The 22,007-nt window shown below is 29.7% G+C and overlaps 2 long non-coding RNA genes across 2 annotated transcripts; both read right to left on the minus strand.

Annotated features, from left to right (window-relative positions):
• Positions 1-3,545: 3,545 nt before the first annotated feature.
• Positions 3,546-11,247, minus strand: LOC134695065 (uncharacterized). Its single transcript, XR_010102678.1, has 7 exons — positions 11,227-11,247; positions 10,458-10,525; positions 9,552-9,616; positions 7,745-8,927; positions 6,949-7,018; positions 6,559-6,617; positions 3,546-5,461 (listed from the first exon to the last, which is right to left on the minus strand). It is a non-coding gene; the product is annotated as an uncharacterized LOC134695065 (long non-coding RNA).
• Positions 11,248-11,442: 195 nt separating this feature from the next.
• Positions 11,443-13,909, minus strand: LOC134695066 (uncharacterized). The gene is made up of 3 exons (XR_010102679.1): positions 13,837-13,909; positions 13,469-13,530; positions 11,443-12,577 (listed from the first exon to the last, which is right to left on the minus strand). It is a non-coding gene; the product is annotated as an uncharacterized LOC134695066 (long non-coding RNA).
• Between the last annotated feature and the right edge of the window lie 8,098 nt (positions 13,910-22,007).

Raw genomic sequence — 22,007 nt, forward strand, 5'->3', positions numbered from 1 at the left:
AGTATGTATAACAATGACAGACTATGTGTGAGGGTAGATAATAAAATAACTGATTTTTTTAGTTCAAAAGTTGGAGTCCGACAAGGGGACGTTTTAAGTCCTAACCTGTTTAAATTTTTCATAAACGATTTGCCCAAAGCTTTAGAGGACAACTGTGACTGTTTACAGTTAAATAATAAATGTGTACCTTGCCTTCTCTATGTGGATGACCTGGTGCTATTTTCAGATAATAAAAAGGGGTTACAAACCCAACTTAATATTTTATACCAATATTGTAATGACTGGTGTCTTGAAATAAACACAAAGAAAACACAAATTATAATCTTTAATAAAAATGGGAGACTACTGTCAGATGAATTTAATACAGGTGCAAACAGAATAGAGTGTGTGAAATTCTATAAATACTTGGGATTAGTTCTTACTAATACTGGAAAATTTAATGCAGCTAGAAAAAACCTATATGATAAAGGACTAAAGGCTTCTTTTAAATTTAAAAAAAAACCATTAAGTCATGTTCTCCAACTATTAAGACTTTACTTCATATATTTGATCACACCATCAAACCAATAGCTTTATATGGCTGTGAAATATGGGGTATGTTAAATTTGACTCCAAAAAGAAGAGCCATGCAACTTTTTGAAATCTTCAAAGATTGGAACCTGATCAATTAAATCTTAAATTTTGCAAATATGTACTTGGTGTCTCCAAAAATTGCACAAATATTGGAGTTATATCAGAGCTAGGAAGATTTCCTTTATATATTAACATAGTAATTCAAATGTTTATGTATTGGCACCGCCTTGAAAACTCGCCCACTGATCTCTTAAGTGATGCTTATATTGAAAGCTCCTCTGATAAAGCTGTGTCTAATCAATCGTGGTATGCAAACATAAAGTTTTTTTAGTGAAAAACTTGGTTTTAATTTAGCACTTTGTAAAAAACTCAGTAAAAATAAATTCAAAATTTTACTTAGAAAATGTATCAAAAATGATTTTTTAACATATTGGAGCCATCAAAAAGACTTTATTAAAAAAGATGATCACAGTAAATTGAGCAACTACTTTAAATTTAAACATAATTTCACTTTTGAAGAATACTTCAATATTAAAAACAGAGACAAGAGAGTCATACTAACTAGATTTAGAATAAGTAATCATTGTCTCCGCATAGAGAGAGGTTGTTACGAACGAAAAATTGATGACCATGGAAAAAATATTACACTGCCAAGATCAGAGAGAACATGCAAGTTTTGTTCAATGAACTCGGTTGAAGACGAAGAGCATTTTTTATTTAAATGTACCCTTTATAATAAGGAAAGAAAACCCTTTCTGGATGAACTCTTTGCAAAATACCCATATCTATCCCAAATATCTGATAGTAATCTGCTTATTTGGTTTATGTCAAACGATAGCCTTCATTTTAACTCTAAATTATGTGAATTGCTATCCTCATTTTACACATTGAGAAACTAAGTATTTGCTTAACTGAAATTATTAAACTTATTTCTAGTCTTCACCAGTTCATTGTAACATAATATAAATTGTTCTTTTCTGGGCAGTAAGAGTTATCCTTCGTTCCATATATATACAATGTAGGCAACTGACTCTCCTCATAAAACAAATACTTTTGTATTGGTATTTTTATATGTATGCTATTTTTTTCATTTACATGTTGTACTGTTAAATCAATCATCCTTAATCAGAACGATAGTTGTATGTGTGAGTGTATGTGAGTGGGAGAGAAAGGCTTTTTATTTTTACTTTGTTTGATTAAATGCTTGTTATGAGCCCTATGATTAGGAAATAAAAATATCTTTATCTTATCTTAAATACTAGTAATCAAAAATCAAAAACCTAAGGTTGTAGACGCAAATTCCTGGAAAGAAGAGTCACTTCAGTTCCTATATTCCGAAGTTCCTTAATTATACAAAAGTGCCACTGTAATGGGGTCCGTTTTTGATATGTCAAATATAAAATTAGGTGGGAAACTTTTAAATGCAATATTCATGAATTAAATGAAGGTACTTTCGAGGAAACAATAAAATTCAGTTGAAAATATAAATATATGAAAAGGTGGGTATTTTGAATTTAAACAAAAATGTAACTAGTGTCGGATTCTGGGGGAGTACATGTGCTTAAATAAAAAATAATTTTCTGCATAAAAAGGTCCAAATTTTTTTTGCCTCGCTCCGCCACTGTCAATGATGATTGTGGCCAAGTTTAGTTTAATTTAGCCCAGTAGTTTCAGAGGAGAAGATTTTTGTAAAAGCTTTAAGCTTCTGTCAAAGTTTGGTACAAATCCAGGATAGTTTAAGAAAGTTATTAAAATTTCAAAAACTTTAACCACAGAGTGAAAATTTGTGGGGGCGACGACGGAATGTAGGATTGCTATGTTTCACTATTTCGAAAAATGTTGAAGGCTAGCAAAATTAAGACCACTTGTAAGTAATATACAAAAAAACAGGAAATAAATTTTTACAAAATTTCCATCTGAATATTAGCTTGATTGTAAACAAACTTCTGTACATGTTTAGTAGAGTTATTAAAATTTCAAAAACTGAGTGAATATTTGTAGAAGACTACAAAAGAAATGTAGGATGGCTTAGATAGTCTTGCTTTTGCCACTAAAGTTGCAGGCGCTATAAAAACATGAACTCATGGTCAGATGTACCTCATCAGACAAACATGTTTACCTTTATATAATCATTCTGTATACCAAATATAGTTGACCCTTTTTTGAATATCTCTTATAACTTTTACTTATAGTATCCAAGAAATAATCCTTATCACAAAATTTAAATATGAACAAATATCCATGAAAATAAGGTCAAGGTCAGAAGAACCTTGTTAGACAGACATGTGCACCATACAATCATTCCATCCATTAAAACATAAATAAACATGAAGAATTACCTTGTTTCAGAGAAACAAATACATAATCACAAAACTGAACATTAATCACTGAACCATGACTTGTTTAGGCTAGGCATTCCCTCAGGATGGTAATAATGAATTGCTGTTTAAAGTCCTGTGGAAATGCATATTCAGGACAGGTTCGTGAATATTAAGCCTACTTTGTGCAATCCACAAATAGAGCAGCAGCAAATGCCATTTTTTAAATCATTGGTTTTAACATGCCAGGGGGTCCAACTTGAGACCAACGCAATAACACAAGACCACTGATGTAATCTTTGTATGAAGGACATGTATACCTTTTTTATAATCTTATAATATACCAAATATATAGTCAGCCATATTACACATAAGGTTGCAACCATTTGATTTTCTGGGGGGAGGCTATGGTTTTTTTTTCCTGTGCAAACTTTTTTTTTCGCCTTTGGCGAAGCACAATATATTTTTTTAGCGACAAAACCAAAAACATTTTTTTTCTTTCAATTTTAGAATTACATAGTGGCAGCTGAGGGTGAAACCAAAATTTTTTTTTTCTCATGGTCCAAAACAAATTATTTTTTCACCAAAACCTGGAAACAAACTTTTTTTTCCAAAAAAAACTATAGCCCAAACACAATGATCAATTCTGTATGGTAGTGCTTAAAGCATCGTTTATTTTGGGTCTTATTCAAACCAGCAAAGAAATTACACAAAAAATTCTTAAAAAAGTTGAATGATGATGATCGACACCTAATGGAAATATAAATCATCTGCATGTGTGTCATACCGTGGACCACAGAAATCTCTTCCCCCTTTACTTATCCAAATTCAAATGAAATGAGGCTGGTTTTTCAAATATATTTTATTTACCAATTATAATTATTATGATATATCACAATGATACAAAATATCCAAATGAAACCAAACACAATCTGCTTTTGTTAGGTGTGTACGAATATCAAAAAACAAATTGATTCTAGGGATATGATTTTGGACACGTCTGTAAATTATCTCTACAATAAAAAAGAGGAAAAGGATCTGCATCATGGGTTTAGTATCATTAGCATAATATTACATTTATACAAAATAAATGTTGACATTACTGAGGATTCTATTTATTTTCCGGGTTGTTTTTATAATATTGTTTTGAATACTAATTAGGGGGAGATAATCCTAATGTAATTTCCAATTAAATAAGCATTATGAATTAAATTAAATCATGTCTAATTTTTGATACATGTATTAAATTCTGTAAACAGAGTAATTATTCTTTGTTTAATAAAAAAAACCTTTTTATTGCTAACCAAACTTATAAAAGAATTCCATAAACAACAGAATCCTCAATTAGTGCCAACTTTTAAAAATGACATTAAAAAAACATTACAATTCTTAAACAGAGGAAATTAAAGCTATGTTTATGCTACAATAAAAAATACATGAATCAAATTATTTTTTGAGAACAAACTCAACTTATTTACTGGGTTATAAAAAAACAAAATAGCAGAGACGTGGATTAAGAGGATTTTTCAGAGGGCCCCCTTCAGTGGGAAAAATTTGGTTTAATATTTAGGGAATCACTAAAACATGACTGGAGCAGGGCCCCGCTGAAGCAGTCAGTGCCCCCCATATTCCTGGAAAATTTCTGGATCCACCACTGACTAAATATCTTGATCTGTGCAAAAAATTATTAGATCACCAAGGATATGTTTAACAATTCATTTCATATTTTTAATCACATGCTGTTTTAAAATAAAAAGTAAAGTTTATTTACTCACACCAAATTTCTAAGCATATTAATCTTTATTAAATATCCCCCCCCCCAACCCCTTTCGGAGGAAAAATTTGGTTGATTGTACAGAAAAATGACTGGTGTTGGGCCCCTTTATGTTAAGTTCTGGATTCCCAAATAGGTAAAGTGAGTAAGTGTATGATATGTTTGTTTATCCATCTACAACTTTAACCCACAATTATCAAGATTAAATGGGACTTTCTCTAAACTTTCAAATAATCTTCAGTATCTGCCAACACTGTGTTCCATTGTTTTCACTTCAAAAAAGGTTGGGAAAACCCAAAATTTCATTATAATAAATTAAAAAACATACTGCCTTTAGTACAGAAAATCAGCTGAAAGTTTCAATGAAAATCTACCAAGCTGTGGATGAGAGCTGATGATGGACAAACAAACAAACAATACAAATCTTCTTTAACACCCCATTTCAAAGGCATATTTATGGGGATGTCTCCTCTCCCTGTTGCAAGAAAAATTTTGTTTAATCAATTGCGCTGGCCCCCTCTAAGAAAGTCCTTTAGGACCCCGCAAAATTTAAGTTTTAATGATTCATCAATTAAAAAACAATAATTGAATGCAAATGGAATACAAATAATATAAATAAAAAAATATCCAATTTGAAACTCAATACAGGAATAAAAACAATTTGTTTACAACTCATTCTGCCACAAGATTACTGTCTAAGGATTCTACTAAAAAAAGATAGTAACAGTTCAGCCATGGTTTGCAGGATATTGTCTGAAGATTGTACCACACAAGGCAGCAAAGGTGACACTTTCAACTGAAAAGAAATAAAGTCAAGTTTTAATTATTGTTTGATTTCGAATTAATTATTATTCTGGAATATAATAACATTTAATGTGCAATTTTTCAAATAAAAAAAGAACCTGATATCACTGAATGTGAAATATAAAAAATAGAAGATGTGGTATGATTGCCAATGAGACAACTCTCCACAAGAGACAGAAATTTAAAACAACTATAGACTGTATGACCGTCGACAATGAGCAATGCCCATAAACCATTATCAAGTCAACTATAAAAGATTCCCAAAATGACATCTGTAAAACAATTCAATCAAGATAACTAATGGCCTCATTTATGTACAAAAAATGAACAAAAAACAAATATGTAACACATCAACATACAACCCCAGAAACAGGCTCCTGAAGACAAAAATAAACTTTCCAAACTTTTCTGAGACTTAAGGTGGTACCTTACACTACAGGGAGATAACTCTGTAAAATCAGCTAAACGTTTTAATTACGTTGTGTTATTTAGGGAGGATTAAGCTTTTTAATGATCAAAAGTAGTGTTTGTAAAACTGCTATATAATCAGTGTAATTTATCTGATAAAATAGTTCGTTCAATGTTTTTGAAATTTTTATATTTTTGTCAAAGGGTCAAAAGTAATACTTTGTCAAAATTTTATGAAAATATAAACAAGCCAAATTAATTTTAGTGAAAGTGTTGGGTACCACTTTAACATCAATTTTCCATGAGTAATTATTTGAAATATTCAACATGATGAATGCAGAAGCTGCTGATAAATTCACTAAACAAAAAGTTAAAATAATTGAATACGGTATGTTATTTGTTGTTTAGTTGACACTTACTCCACACAAAATTTATGTTAAAAATGTAGGAATAAAATTCTTTTGAAAGTTGAAACGAATATATGAACCACTGAATGTAAGGCAGTTATTATGCATCTTTTTATAAAAGCTTTTCTTTTACTTGATATCAGGTGATATCCCCATCATATTTCTTGTTCAGGAAAGGGACAAAAAATCAGTAAAAATGGATACATAGATATCTAGGGGCATAGATACATGTATAATTAAAATTTAAATTGTTTGTTGATTAATAAATTCTCACCTTAAACAGCTCTCTTTACTCCTCAAGCAAGTTACCCAAAGGAAACTTGTGATGCTAACCTGTAAAACAAAGTTCAAGGTCAGTTATTCGCAACTTTAAAAAATATATATAGATCATAATAATTGATTAAAAGTTCTCGAATAACATACAAAATTCTGTGAGAAAATAATTGGTATTCAAAATCAAACTAATGGTTATGTTTTCTGCTCTTTGTATGTTTTTTTTATCTCTCCAACTCATTCTCGATTGCTATTTTCAATTCTATTAAGTTTGCAATACAAAAATAAACTTGTACTTTATCATATAGTATAGTATTTCAAACCTTTAAAAAAACAATTGATATCAATTACTATTAAATTATGAAAAAAAAATAAAAGCTTGTATACCTACCATCATGTTAACAATATCAGATATTCAAGTCTTACTCCCCACACCATGAAAACATTGTAATTTCAACAACCTGGATAAAAATGTTTTTAAGATTAAATTGTACATGAGATTTTTTTAAAAAGTGTAACAAAATTATGCCTTGTCACATTTCTTATGAATTTGTCTTATACTATCATTTTCTGTATGTTAACTTGATACCTAAGGTACAAAACAATTCAATTGAATACAAGTTGTTGTTCACATCCATTTGTATTTTTGTGCATCTGATGAGTTGAGCCTTTTTCAACTGATTTTTATAGTTCGTTCTTATGTTGTACTGTTATACCACTGTCCCAGGTTAGGGGGAGGGTTTGGATCCTGCTAACATGTTTAACCCCGCCACATTATTTATGTACATGCTTGTCCCAAGTCAGGAGCCTGTAATTCAGTGGTTGTCGTTTGTTTATGTGTTACATATTTGTTTTTCGTTCATTTTTTTTACATAAATAAGGCCGTTAGTTTTCTTGTTTGAATTGTTTTACATTGTCTTATCAGAACCTTTTATAGTTGACTATGCAGTATTGGCTTTGCTCATTGTTGAAGGCTGTACAGTGACCTATATTTGTTAATGTCTGTGTCATTTTGGTCTTTTGTGGATAGTTGTCTCAATGGCAATCATACCACATCTTCTTTTTAATGTGTTATAAAATTGTTCAGCATTGATGTAGATGTCCTCAAAATCAAACCCATTATAAACAAATAATTTAAAATGCCTATAATAATATGATCATTAGTTTTTTGGAATATTTCAACTCACCACATATTTTTCATGGTAAGGCCTCAGACTGGGTTGAAGATTTAATTGACCATCTTCCTTAAGAGCTGCTATCCTAACCTGGAAGGTGGTTTATGTCCTCATCTTATTGTCCATTTGCTTTCAGAAATAACATTATGTAAAAATAAATATCAGATGCACTTTTTAAGTCTTTTGAAATTTCACCTAATCAATTGTAGTTACCCACAATTTCTCCCACCCTCCAAATCTATTATCTATAGCTAGAGCTCTGCTTACATTTTTTTTTATTTACAGAACTCTAAATAAAAGTAATTTTAGCAAGTATACATCTGATATTTAAAGAAAATGTGTACAAAAGTGAATATTTTAATTAAAAAAGTTATATTCCATATAAACACTCAGGAAATTTCAAGTATAATGAGTATAACAAAGGAATTACCTCCCTTTTGTCCTGAAAATTTCATCCTGTTGAGACTCCACACCCTTTAAATATTTAACAATACAAAATTTGTATAATTAAAATAAAGAAATAATAATATGTAAAAACTACAACACATTTCAATAAAGGGATGCGCTTTAGCACATGATACGGCCGTTGCTCTTTTAAGTTTCACCAAAACTGCATAAAATCCCCCTTTTTTAAGTATAAAAATTCATTACTTAAGAAAACATAAAATCTAAAATTAAGCAAAAGGGAAAGGGAGCTTATGTCAATAGATATAAACAATTCACCAAAGTTTCATGGACATTGGTGAAAGCCTTTTTGAGTTATTGTCCAGGTGTGAAAAATCCCCCTTTTTTATGAATAAAGCCCCATAAATCCAAAACTTAAAATCTGGAATTTATAAAAATTGAAAGGGAGCAATAACAAAATGTATATAAAAATTCAGGAAACTAAAAAAAAACACTTTACATATTTTTTTTTAAATTCTCCATTCTATTAAGTTGACAAGTAAAATTTGTCTGTTCCATTTCATTTTCAAAGTAAAAATGAAATAGAGATACAGGGGGTGGGGGAATAACGAAGAAGATCTAACAATTGTAAATACAAGCTTCCAATCTAATTGAAAATGGAGAATCTTTACACCTTTTTTTTTTTTTTTTTTTTTTTTATAAAAAATTACATTTTTTGAAATATATACAAAAAAAATTTGAATAACATTCTTCAGTTTTATCACATAATCATTGCTGCAGCCACAGCTTCCTGAAATAGAAATAAACATTCTTAAACATATTTGTCAAAACAAGATCAAACCGATATACCGATTTATACAATTATTAGCAAAAAAGGATGATAAAATCAATGGTTGATGTGCATCATGTTTATTTTCCTATATTAGTTGTATGAATTAATGCATTGGTTTTCTAGTTTGAAACTGTTTCACATTTTGTTATGTTCAGGCAGGGCCTTTAAAACTGGTACTGTAAAACCAGAAATTATTGCATGCTATTCTTGTGATTTTTCAACAAATGGACAAATATGCAAGATAAATAATCCCAAGATTTCAGAAAAATCTGGCCTCAAAGTTTTGCATTAGAGATTAGATTTATAAATACAAGTTCCTATTGTGATATTCAACCAGTTGAATTATTTACATTCATATAGGTTTTGCTGATTGCTGAAGGTCCTACAGTGATTGTAATTTGCTTCTCTTATTGATAGTTGAGTAGTTGGCAATCTTATAACATCTCTTTATTCTTAAATACCCAATCCAGATTACCAGTATAATTAAAACTATTAATTTGGAAAATATTTCAAAATACATGTGTTCATAAAAAAATACATGGTGAATTTAAAAGTTCATTAATCAATATTTTAGTTTCTTACCATAAAATTCAGCTCCAATGGCCGTTTCCCAGCTTCAATCCTTGCAGACAAGCTGTGGTGCTAACCTGAAATATAAAATACAAAATTGTTTTAAAGGATAACTTCTGAAATACTGTATCTATGATATATAAAATGGGTTATATATGCGATAGGTTTTGAGAACATTGGTTAGACATCAATCCAACAACACAATTCAATCCTAAAAGGAGTAGGCTTAAAAGGGTTAAGTTGGCCCTAAGAATTTTTTTTTTTTAAATCAAGCCCAAATACTACAAATTTAACATATATATTGTTCTGGTATCATTATTGATACAAAATAAACACTTCATTTTGGCACCTGACACTATAAACTATTTAGTTATGACATCTTGATTATGCAATTCTGGTGTATTCGCAAAAGCGCCAATTAAGGTCCAATTTTTCACAATTCAGAACAGTTTTTAGCATATCCAGTAATAGTTTACGTCTTTTTATTTAAATACATGTATTACCCTTGGTTCCTATAAGTTACGAAACATTTTGGATCAAAGGTATTCTTTAAGCTTTTAGGTAAGAAAATTCACAAAATTATAGCATTTTGATAATATCTCCCAATATAGCGAATTATGGAGACTACAATGTATTATAAAGAAGCGATTTATTTTAAGTCACATTAAGTTTCTTGAAATATATCCATTTAAGATCCAAATTGGGTTTGATATTCTATAAAAGTTGAAATTTAAAATCTATTATAAGGCCATACTTTGCCAAGAGACCATTGTCATATGATACTGATAAAATAAAGAGTATATACTGTTGACCAAACTCTTATAAACCTTTAACCCTAAAAAAGTCAGTATTCATTTTAAAATAATCTTATTTATAGATTTTTTTTTTTTAAACAGGATTAACAATACTGGTACCTACCTACATATTAGCTGTATTTGACCACCAAGTCTTATTCCCACACCATGAAAACATGCCACAGAAAGTACCTAAAAAGAAATTAACACATTTATTAATTTTACAAACCAATTTCTATGTCAACCTAAAGATTGATTTACACATTTTTCTGATTTCTTACTTCAAGTACCAATAGTATAAAATCCACATATTTTGTAAAGATTGAAAAACAAACAAAAGTAGTCAAGGTTTATGATTTGAATTCTGCACTCAACTAATTTGAATAATGAAAATGAGTTGTCTCCCATTGAATGAACAAATCTTGCTGTTAATTGTGCTAGTCTCCCCTTGAAAGTTAATTCCTATCTTAGAATTTACTCCTGCAATTGTAATAGAAATTCTTGTTAATGTACAATCAAGGGGTACAATCAAAATTACGTGATGGATATACACACACCGGAAGTTACAGTCGAACTCGCCGCTTGAAAGGTTAGTAGTTGCATTTTCTTGTTTATATCAATTAAATTTTGATTAATAAGTTGGCACACCGAATGTCGGATTATATGTAGTTTTAAAATACACAATTGTTTTTGCTAGAAAGCGTGCAGTTATTGAAAACACTTCGACACAGTTCCAAATTTTCAACGAATTTTTGTGTCGAAGTGTTAGCATTAACTGCACAATTTCCAGCAATGATAATTGTGTATTTCAAAACTAGATAGTATCCGACATTCCGTGCACTACCTTATTTATTAAATTTCATTGATATAAACAAGTAAATACGACTACTTACCTTTCAAGCGGTCTGCTCGACTGTTAATTCCGGTGTGTGTATATCCATCACATGATTTTGATTGTACCCCTTGACAATGGTATCCCAAAATATTAAACTGGTAAATAAATTATTGAAAGATGTTTTTCATGCAGAAAATAAGGATGAATATGTACATTTAACAAATATTTCTAGAAAATGTATAGAAATTGTTTGACTTCAATAAACTTGCCTTCTCAATTTCATGGTAAAGCCTCAGACTTGGTTGAACATTTTATTGACCATCTTCCTTAGAGCTGCTCTCCTGGCTGCCAGAGTGGCTGTCATCATTATCTTAATTGCAATCTTTTCGTTTTTGGTCCATTATTTATAGAAATAAATAAAAAAAATATCAGATGCACTCTTAATTAATCATGTATCTTGAAAATTTCACCAAATCAATTCTACCGATAGTGTCCCATAATTTCTCCCACCCTTAAATCTATTATCTGGAGCTCTGTTTACATTTTTTTTTATTTACAGAACTCTGAATAATAGTCATTGTTAGCTAGTATACATCTGACATTAAACAAAAAACTTATACATATGAATATTTAAGTAAAATAATAAATTTAAAAGAATGAGGAGTTAAACAGGGGAATAATTTATTACCTCCCTTTGCCAAAAATTTCACCTGTTTAGACTCCACATCATTGCTATATCTAACAAAAATACAAGATGGTATAGCTATAATAAATAATAAATAATTTGATATAAATTATTTAAATAATTAACAAAAATATTTAGTACATAATTGTTCACCTAGGTGGTTCACTTCCATTACTCCGATTTTCTCAACCAATTGAAAAAATGGACACCAAGATATATAACAAATCTTGCTTATTGTGGCATTTAACACTAAAAATCTGAATTAATCTTTTCTCACCAAGATGTGTTTTTTTCTATGCTTCTTGTGAAATAATCTTTTTTATAGCTAAAAACACTGCAAAAAATAACAAACTAATGAAGAAAAAAAGAGATACATCCAACAAATCAGAAAACCAAAATGTACATTTTAACAAAATAACATTATTTTTTTTTTTTTTTTTTAGATTCTCCATTTTTAACCTTCTGGAAATGTTTGATAACACATTGACCATAATTAAGATATGAAGAGTAGGTCTAAAAGTAAAATCGGAAAATTATGAAGTATCAATTTAGCCAACAACTTCCAGCTTTGTTGAAAATGGAGAATCTTTACAATTTTTAAATTTTTTTTTTGGTAAAAAAATATGAACATTTTTTAAAACATACACAAAAATAGTCTGAATTACATTCTTTTTGGTTTCAGTTGTATTGCACAATAATTTCCTGCAGCCACAGTTGAAGTCACCTGAAAAAGAAATATACATTCTAATATCTTTCAGAACAATATTCAATGCAAAGGAATAAGTAACTAGTTAATAAATGCACTTATGATGCATAGAACAATAGAACATTGCTTTTACTTTGCTTTGAAGTGATTCTGTAGACTGAATTTACAAACAACCAGTCTTCAGTAGCAAACAAGGGATGACAAGTAGTTGGTTGTTGTTCAACGTATTTATAGATTATCGTTGAGATGACCAATGATAATCTGTTTATCGCTATTTTACCTATGACGACCTTGTCAATTTCAATGTCAATTTTGTTAGCAACGCCACGTGGTCTCCTTAGTTTCTAGCGATAATTTTTCCATCTCAAGCGAGAAGCATGATATGAAAATTATCACAAAAAAGATCAAAGGAAAAATGCACAAAATAGCGATAATTGTTATTATTTCATGGTTTCATTATAAATCAAGCTGTTGGTTTTCTTGTTTGAATTGTTTCACATTTTGCCATGTTTCTAACTTTTAAAGTTAACTGTAAGGTATATGTTTGGCTCATTGTTGAAGGCCATAGTGACCATTTGTTGCTTACATATCATTTGGTCTCTGGGAGATAGTTGTTTCAGTGGCAATCGTACCACATGATGGTCCACATCCCATTCATTATACAATGTATATACGGGAACAATTTTAGAAAACTTACAGATAGTAAGATTTTCTAAGTAACTGAATAATTTTTTTATTTCCTTTATTTATCTTGATACCTCCCTTTAGATTATATCACAGTTATAGTTAAAATTAAAGTTTACGTCTCAAGATCTGCATAATTAAAATATAATACTTCTTTGCATAACATTCTAGGGTATTTACATGTTCTTGGCTAAATGACTCATTAATTTATGTATTGGTTCTTACCATATTAGTCAGCTCCAATGGCCATTCTCAGCCTCAATCCTTACAGACAAGCTGATGCTAATCTGAAATATAAAGTGTTAAGTCTTACCAGAATGGTTTCAAAAGATCACTGTTACCATATGAAATTATAAAGAAATAGGTTATATATGTGTAATAGAGTCTGAGAACATATATTAACTAGATAGCAATCCAACAAACTAAATAATTAGGTTCGATATTCAAAATTACGTTATGTTTGTACTGATAAAAAAAAATATGCGTTAACTAGAAACCAAACTCTTAGAAACTTTCAAGCCTGAACCACATAAAATTTAAAAAGAATATTTATAAAACATTTATTTTATTCGAAACTGTATACTGGCACCTACCTATATACTAGCTGTATTAGACCTCCAAGTCTTATTCCCACACCATGAAAAAATCTCACCAAAAAAAACACCTGAAATATATGAAAATTTACAATTCATATACTTTATATTTCAATTTCCCTGACATTTACCAAACATTATTCCAATTTCTTACTATAACATAAATAACTGTAAAATCAATATAAAAGATTAAAATCAAAAACAGTAAGTCTTAAGTGTATTTATTGAATTTTCAACTCCACAAAAATAATAATTTAAATATATTCCATTGTTTATAAAGGTAAATTATGAGTTATCTCCCATTGAATGGCAAAAATAACATTTTACATTAGCAACATCAACTCTATCATATGCCCTTAATATACAATTTTTATCAAATTACTGATTGTATAGAAAATGTTTGGCTTAATTAAACTTGCCTTCTTATTTTCTTGGTGAAGCCTCAGACTTGGTTAAGATTTATGTAACCATCTTCCTTGGAGCTGCTGCCATGGCTACTTTTCATGCTTTTCAACATAATTCTTTGTGATAACCAGTTCACTGAATCCATTTTAATATTCCAATGTCCTTTCCGTTGTATATAATCCAATATACAATTGTCCAAAGAATGTTCCAAAGCATCTCACAATATTTTCTTTTTACATTCATGGCAGCATGGAAGTAATTCTCAATATAAAAAAATAATTGTTTGAACTCATACATAAAACAGTAAAAATATCAGATGTGCTTTTATACATGTAACTTGAATTTTGAAAATTGACCAAATGGTTTTTTTTAAATACCCACAATTTCTCTTTCCATTTTTATTTAGAACTATGTTTACATTTTTTTTATTTACATAGCTCAAATTATTGCTCTTATATTAGTTAGCAGACATCTGATATGTAAATACCTAAAAAAAGAGGTTATAAAAAAAGAACAGAATATTTATTGGCTAACACCTATAAATCACAAACATTTTTTTAATATTTTGGAGCATAGTTTAATAAAATTTCCCTTGTTTTAAGTTTCTCTTCACACACATCACAAGTATGAAAATAATTCTACAAAAATTGATCATAGCCTGAAGTAGCTCAGTTGTGCAAGTTCATATTTTCCATCAACAAAGGAGAATGGTCTTTACTGAAATTTAAATATATGGAAATATAAAAGGTCAAACATTTGTGATGACGATTAACCTTAATCAATTTGCATGCTCATCATGTGAGTTCTAAACAAAAATTGTTACATTCTTACAAAGGTTTAAATAAAAATCTCCTAATACAAGAATAGAAAAAATTATAACTGCAGGAGTTGATTACACAAACGAGTACTGTCTGTAAATTTTAATAAAATTTCACAAATTTCGGGAAAATGGGGGGAAATTTCTCAACCAGTTTCATACTAGGAATAACACAACTTCAACGTGAGTGCAATCTTCCTTTGAAGTTTCAATGGTAAAAGAAACGCTGATAATATAAAATACAAATATAATACAAAATAGTGGTATGTTGTAAGAAATCTTTACATTTAGGATAAAATTTAGGATGAAATATTGTAAACTCAAAAAATCCTGTTTCTTTAAATTAAAAAATAATTGTCCAAATTCAAATTCCATGTAATAAAATCATTAAACTAGAATAGTTGAAGGAAATAGTTTCAAAATTTACAATTCAAAAGTAACATTTTTGTTCCCAAATTAAGTTTGATACATGAACCATATTAATCGGTGATGTCAAAATTTGTTTTTCATAAGAATGCTTCCAAAAAACTTAAGAGAAGAGAAATCACTGATATCTTGACATTAATAGAGATGGACTGACACAAGGTAAACTTTGGGAATGACTGGTTCCTTAAATGGAGGATAACAGTCAGAACTAGCTCCTGTCAATACACAAGACAGGAAACACCTCTTTTCTGCCATTTGGAAACAAATCCCATGTAATAACGTAAATAGTTTTTTCCATCTTCAAATGATAAAAAAGCAATTATTCTCCCCCAGGGGTGGTTCCAGCCATTTTTAAAGAGATGGGGCTCCCACCCAGGATAAAAGGCAGGGTTCAAACTAGGTTCTGTTCTCATTTAATTGCAACCAAAAAATTTGTACAGGTTCTGCAGATCCCAGTGTCTCGCTTACTTTTGCTGTTAATCCCAGGCTCAACAAAAATGAGGGGGGGGGGGAATATCAATAAAAATATTCCTCTCAGACTATCATTTGATTGTAAGAAGCTTCTGTCCAAGTTTGGTAAAAATCCAGAATAGTTTATGAATCTAATAATTGTTTTAAAAACTTTAACTTCAGAATATAAGGTTAAACTAAGTCCATTAATAAGCAAAATACGGAAAAACAGGAAATAAGTTTTAACTATTTTTTGTCTAGATACTAGCTTTTGATCATAAACAAGCTTCTGTCTAAGTTTGTTACAAATCCAGAATTTTTGAAGAAAGTTATTAAAATTTTAAAACTTTAGTGAATGTATTGTATCCTGGCATTTATAAGTAGAATATGGAAAAATTAATTTGTTTCATTTACAAAATTTACTTCTGGGTACTATCTTATGATCATATACAAGCTTCGGTGGAAGTTTTAGAAATCCAGAATAGTTTTAGAAAGTTATAAAAATTTCAAAAAACTTAAACTAAAGAGTGAATTTTTGTGATCGCCAATGATGACACTGCTGACAGAATGTAGGATGGCTAAGTCTCATGTTTTTTTCAATTAAAGTTGAAGGCTCGACAAAAAGTATTAATGGTCTAAAAAGAATGTAAAATAAAATTTGTTGAATAGTGTTTAATCAAATTTTGCAGAGGTACATGCTTCCAATTGGCTTCCCTCAGAGTTACATGCCTCTAATTGGGACCGCGCTGCCAGGGGTACTGCTTCTAATTAGCTTTAGCAGACAGAGGTATATATGTACTGCTTCAAATCAGCTTCGCAACAAGACAGAGGGTATGTGCTCCCAATTAGCTTCACTAAGAGGTACATGCTTCCAATTGGCTTCGCTCAGACAAACGTACTGCTTTCAGTGTCGAAATGGTACGGTATGCAAGTCTGTACTATATCCAGCCTAGTAAATGGTACATACATGTAATTGCAAGTCAAATGTCGTCCAAATATACAAAAACATATTTTATTTAACATTCTTGATCTAGTTTATTTTCGCATCTACCTTCACTCTCCTATTTATAATTTATCCTGATGGTGACATTGTGAAATGCAAATTATCATTACAGGATTCTGCAGTTCCCTATAGTTTCAATCCTGATGAAGGTGCCATAGGATCCAAAATATGGCTATCTTATCAAATTCACTTTAGCAATCCCTTAATTTTTTTTATTATCTTTTGATTAAAAGAAGCATGTCCTAGTTCTGTCAAAGTTTGGTAAAAATCCAGAATAGTTTATGAATTTAATAAATATCTTAAAAACTTTAACAGCAGACTGAATGTTATGTTAACTTGAAGAAAAACTAAGTCAGTTACAAGTGAAAAATACAGAAAAATGGAATTTTATTTTTACAAAATTTACTACTGGGTCGATGCCTCTGCTGGTGGACGTTTTGTCCCGGAGGGTATCAACAGCCCCGTAGTCAGCACTTCGGTGTTGACATGAATATCAATTATGTGGTCATTTTTATAAATTTCCTGTTTATAAAACTTTGAATTTTTAGAAAAACTAGAATGTTTTTATCCCAGGCATAGATTACATTTGCCGTATTTGGCACAACTTTTTGGAATTTCGGATCCTCAATGCTCTTTAACTTTGTATTTGTTTGGCTTTATAACTATTTTGATATGAGCGTCACTGGTGAGTCTTATGTAGACGAATCGCGCGTCTGGCGTACTAAATTATAATCCTGGTACCTTTGATACCTATTGACGGCTATTTTGCACATACATGTTTTTCAAATGCATTTTTTTTTACATTCGTTTAAAAGCTCAATTTAACAATTAATTAATCGAAAATATCTTTGGAAGTATAAATGCAACATTACCATCTATTTTTGCGATATTCGGATGCAGTTCAACCGTACAAAAGTTTTCTAAAACTGACATATCGCCTATTTACGTATACCTTGCCACAACAAACCAATCGATCACATATACATGTACTATCTTATCATCATAAACAAACTTTGGTCCAAGCTTGGTACAAATCCAGGAGAGTTTAAGAAAGTTATGATTATCAAAGTTTTTAAAACTTTAACCACAGAGTGAATGTAATATTTCCCAGGAGAAAAACTAAGTCCAGTTACAAGTAAAATACGAAGAAATGGAATTTTATTTTTACAATATTTACTTCTGAATACTATCTTATGATCATTTACAAACTTCTGTCCAAGTTTGGTATAAATCCAGGATAGTTTAAGAAAGCTATTAAAATTTTAAAAACGTTAACCACAGAGTGAATATTTGTGGACGATGCCAATGACGGAATGTAGGATCGCTATGTGTCACTTTTTCAACTTAAGTCAAAGGCTCGACAAAAGGAGGATCCAACCTCTCCAGAACTCCCACCCTCTGAATCTACCACTGCCCCTAAAGTATGGTACATGATCTAATTTGAACCTGCTTAGTTATAAAAAAGAAGATGAGGTATGATTGCCAATGAGACAACTATCCACTATCCACTAAAGACCAAAATGACACAAACATTAACAATTATAATATGTTTAAAGTGAATATTGTATGCAATTTTTAAAAGAAATATAAGGGGAATTTCGAAAAGAAATGTCAAAATCTTGTCATGATGAGTAATTGTTAAATGTGACGAAAAAGTTAAAATTAAAAATAGTTGTTAATTATGTACTGATAATTATAAACCAAATAGTTATACCAAACATTTTTAAGAATTACACTGATTTTAGAAAAATATGATGCCGAATGGACAAATGTCATTTTTAGAAATTTCTTAATTAAATTAAACTTGAAACAAGTTATCTCCCTTGCTTAAAAGTAAAAGTTTTCAGCTGTGTAAAGACAAAGCAAAGAAACAAACAACTATTTCGCTTAAATACAACATTCGAGGCTAATTGATGAAACTTGATTACAAATATTTTTCAAGCAAAATGTGAATACTGTGGATTCCTTATTATTGACAGTTTTTTTTATTATTATTATTCATGTGAATGACAAATTTTAGGTTTTCACAAAATTATTTTTTGGGGGATTTGTATGGAGAATTTGTAAAATGTCTGAATGAAGGCATATTATTGGGGGTTAGAGTTAAAAATGAACCCAAGAATGATATATTTGAAGCAAAATAATTAGATACTTCTGTTTAATACTAGGGATTTTTATCTAAATAACTCTAGGAAATGATGATAGTTTCAGATAAATAAGAATGAAATGATTTAAATACTTGTTCTTCCCACTTGGTCAAAGCATTAAGTGAATTTAATTTAAAAGGTAGATTATAATTTTGAAATGTAACTTTTACTTCACCATTATCTTGTTAGCAATCAGTGCTTTTAAGAAACAGATACCCTGAAATAATTTTGATGACGCTTAAGTATATAACATTTTGGGTAATTTTTCACAATAAGGTATTTGAATTCAATCTAAGATACAAATATATTTTTAATATTTTGGTTTCCAATACATCATAATATGTCAAATATAATTTAGAATTTGATTAAAGACCTTTGTTTTTGACATTGTTTCGAAAATTATAAAACTTTTTTACAGATTTAAGCTCAAAATTATAATTTTTTTAATACTTAAATTACCAAACAAATATCAAATATTTTCATTTCAGAATTACATATAAAGATTCCCTCAAAAGCAGAACACCATATCCTGAACACTTGAAAACCATGACACCATACAAAGAACCAATGAAAAAACAAAAGAAACAACCAGACCCTAGCAACTGCAAGCTACTCCAAAGAGAAACTATGTTAGTAATAGATAAGAAACGCAGCGCCTTGAGCTCAATGTATTTCTGAAATGGTCATTTGATATTTGCTTAAGTCTTCAAAAAAAAAAAATCAAGATGAACATTAATGTTCAGCTATGAAACTTTAAATGCAGATGACAAACTTTAATTTAGTTTTAAGTACAAATGTACTGTTATTCTCCAATTTGACAATCAAGATGTATTGAAAACAGTAAAATATTTAGGGAAGTTGTTAAATTACAAAACTGAAATTTCAGTTTTATCATTTAAACAAGTGTATCACCAAAAACTGCATGAATTGTTTTGAAAATTTCAACCACCCGAAAGCACTAACATTGCAAACAAGACAATGTTTAAAAATGTTTTATAAATATCTGTTGATCATTTGATCCAAGGACCTTAAACTGTTTTACAACCTAATAAACCTCATCCTAAGTTATTTCAACTATCACCCTTTCTGCATTGATCAATTTGATAAAGAAATTAAATAAATGGGCGTTCCACTCTGGGTTAATCTCCAACCTCTTTTTTTAGCTTCAAATGTTGTTGCATATATAAGTATGGAGATTTGTCACATTGGCACTCATACCACATCTTCCTATATATATCAATTTAACTATTGAAATTGATGGGCAAACCATTTTGCTGCATTTCAGAAGAAAATCTTGTTCAATGGTTAAATAGTGTTGTAATCAAATTAAATCAATCTTCTTCCACGGTTTTATCATTTTTAATATCCAGTTTTTAATGTATATTATAATTTGTATGCCTGAATCTTTTTTTGAGTTTTTTTCGGTCAAATTTCTAACTTGGTTGTTCACATGAAATGCTTAATAAAAATCTCTGTCATTTATGTATTCAAGCTGAATATGTTCTCAAAAAAAATACTTTTTGGTAATTTTTAAATATGAAATGAAAATTATTCCAGAATCCACCGACAAGAATCAAATAAGTACCACTTGTATTTATATCGGCATATTTATCTCAATATTTTTAAATTATGAGAAGGTGTCCATGGCTTTAATTAATCAAATTATTATTTGGCTACAGTTATAAATTATTGGATGAAAACTTTTACAACAAAAAAAAATTGCTCGACATAATCTTCCAGAATCGTTGATGGTGAATGTTTGGGATAATCATAAATATTTTTTTTTATTACAATATCTACTAATTTCAGAAATTCAAAATCTTATTCAATTAATCTGAACCAAACCATATTTTCCCCAATTACTAAATACTTTGCAGACATTTCTTAATTTTCAAGCATTTTTTTACCACTTCCCAAGGGTAAAATATACATGAATTTGATCTTGGCATAGTGTACCTGAATTTTACTTCACAAATTTAGAGCAAAATTGCATCATTTGTTGAAATACCATATCGTATTGTTACCCTTATTTTATACAACTTGCCTCCCCTTCTAATTTAGTGAATTTTTATTTCGCTACTCAGTGGCAGAATCCAGAACTTTTCATGAGGGGGCCCCCTCTAGTCATACTACTCCCTGGATCCACCTATGCTACTGTCATTCAAGATATCAGTGTTTTCATGTAAACCCGAATCATAATTTGTCATTTTACCTTATATTTTCTGTAAAAAACAATACATTATTATATTCTGGAACAGTTCAATTGTAAAAACTCTTAGAAGCATATCTTAATTTTCTAAAAAAAAAATATAGAAATTTTTTATTTGTAATCTTTTATTTAACACATTTATTAATTTGGTTATGCATGAAAAAGGTTTGAACATTTATTTTCATATTCGTTGATTAAAGTAAATTAACATTTCCAATAAAAAAAAAATTATTCAAGAAATTATTTACTAATTATTTTTAATAGTCCAATGGAATTTTCAAAAAATTTCAATATGTAAAACATTTTGAAGAAAGAGATGAAAAACACATAAAAATTTCATGTTGCATTTTGACAATTTTTGATAGAATAAATGCAGCACAGAATGAAAAAAACCCATTTTACTTACACAAGTAGTAGATAAGTTAACATATCAAATACTTGCTAACATTCTGTGGTGTCTGAGATCACCCTTTTTTTTGTTTTGGTTGGTGCTTGGTGTCAGATCATTCCTGGTCTTTGGTAAGGTTGTTGTGCCTGAAAGCATCCCTGATCTTTGGAAAGGTTGGTGCATGGTGTCTGAGATCATCCCTGGCTATTTAGTTTAGTTGGTTGCATGGTGCCTGAAAACCTCTTAGGTCTTTGGTTGGGTTGGTGCTTTTTGCCCTAGTTCATGTCTGTTCTTTGTTTTGGTTGGTGCTCAGTGCTGGAGATCAT

This window comes from Mytilus trossulus, chromosome 13 (genome assembly GCF_036588685.1).
Source record: "Mytilus trossulus isolate FHL-02 chromosome 13, PNRI_Mtr1.1.1.hap1, whole genome shotgun sequence".
Lineage (NCBI taxonomy): Eukaryota > Metazoa > Mollusca > Bivalvia > Mytilida > Mytilidae > Mytilus > Mytilus trossulus.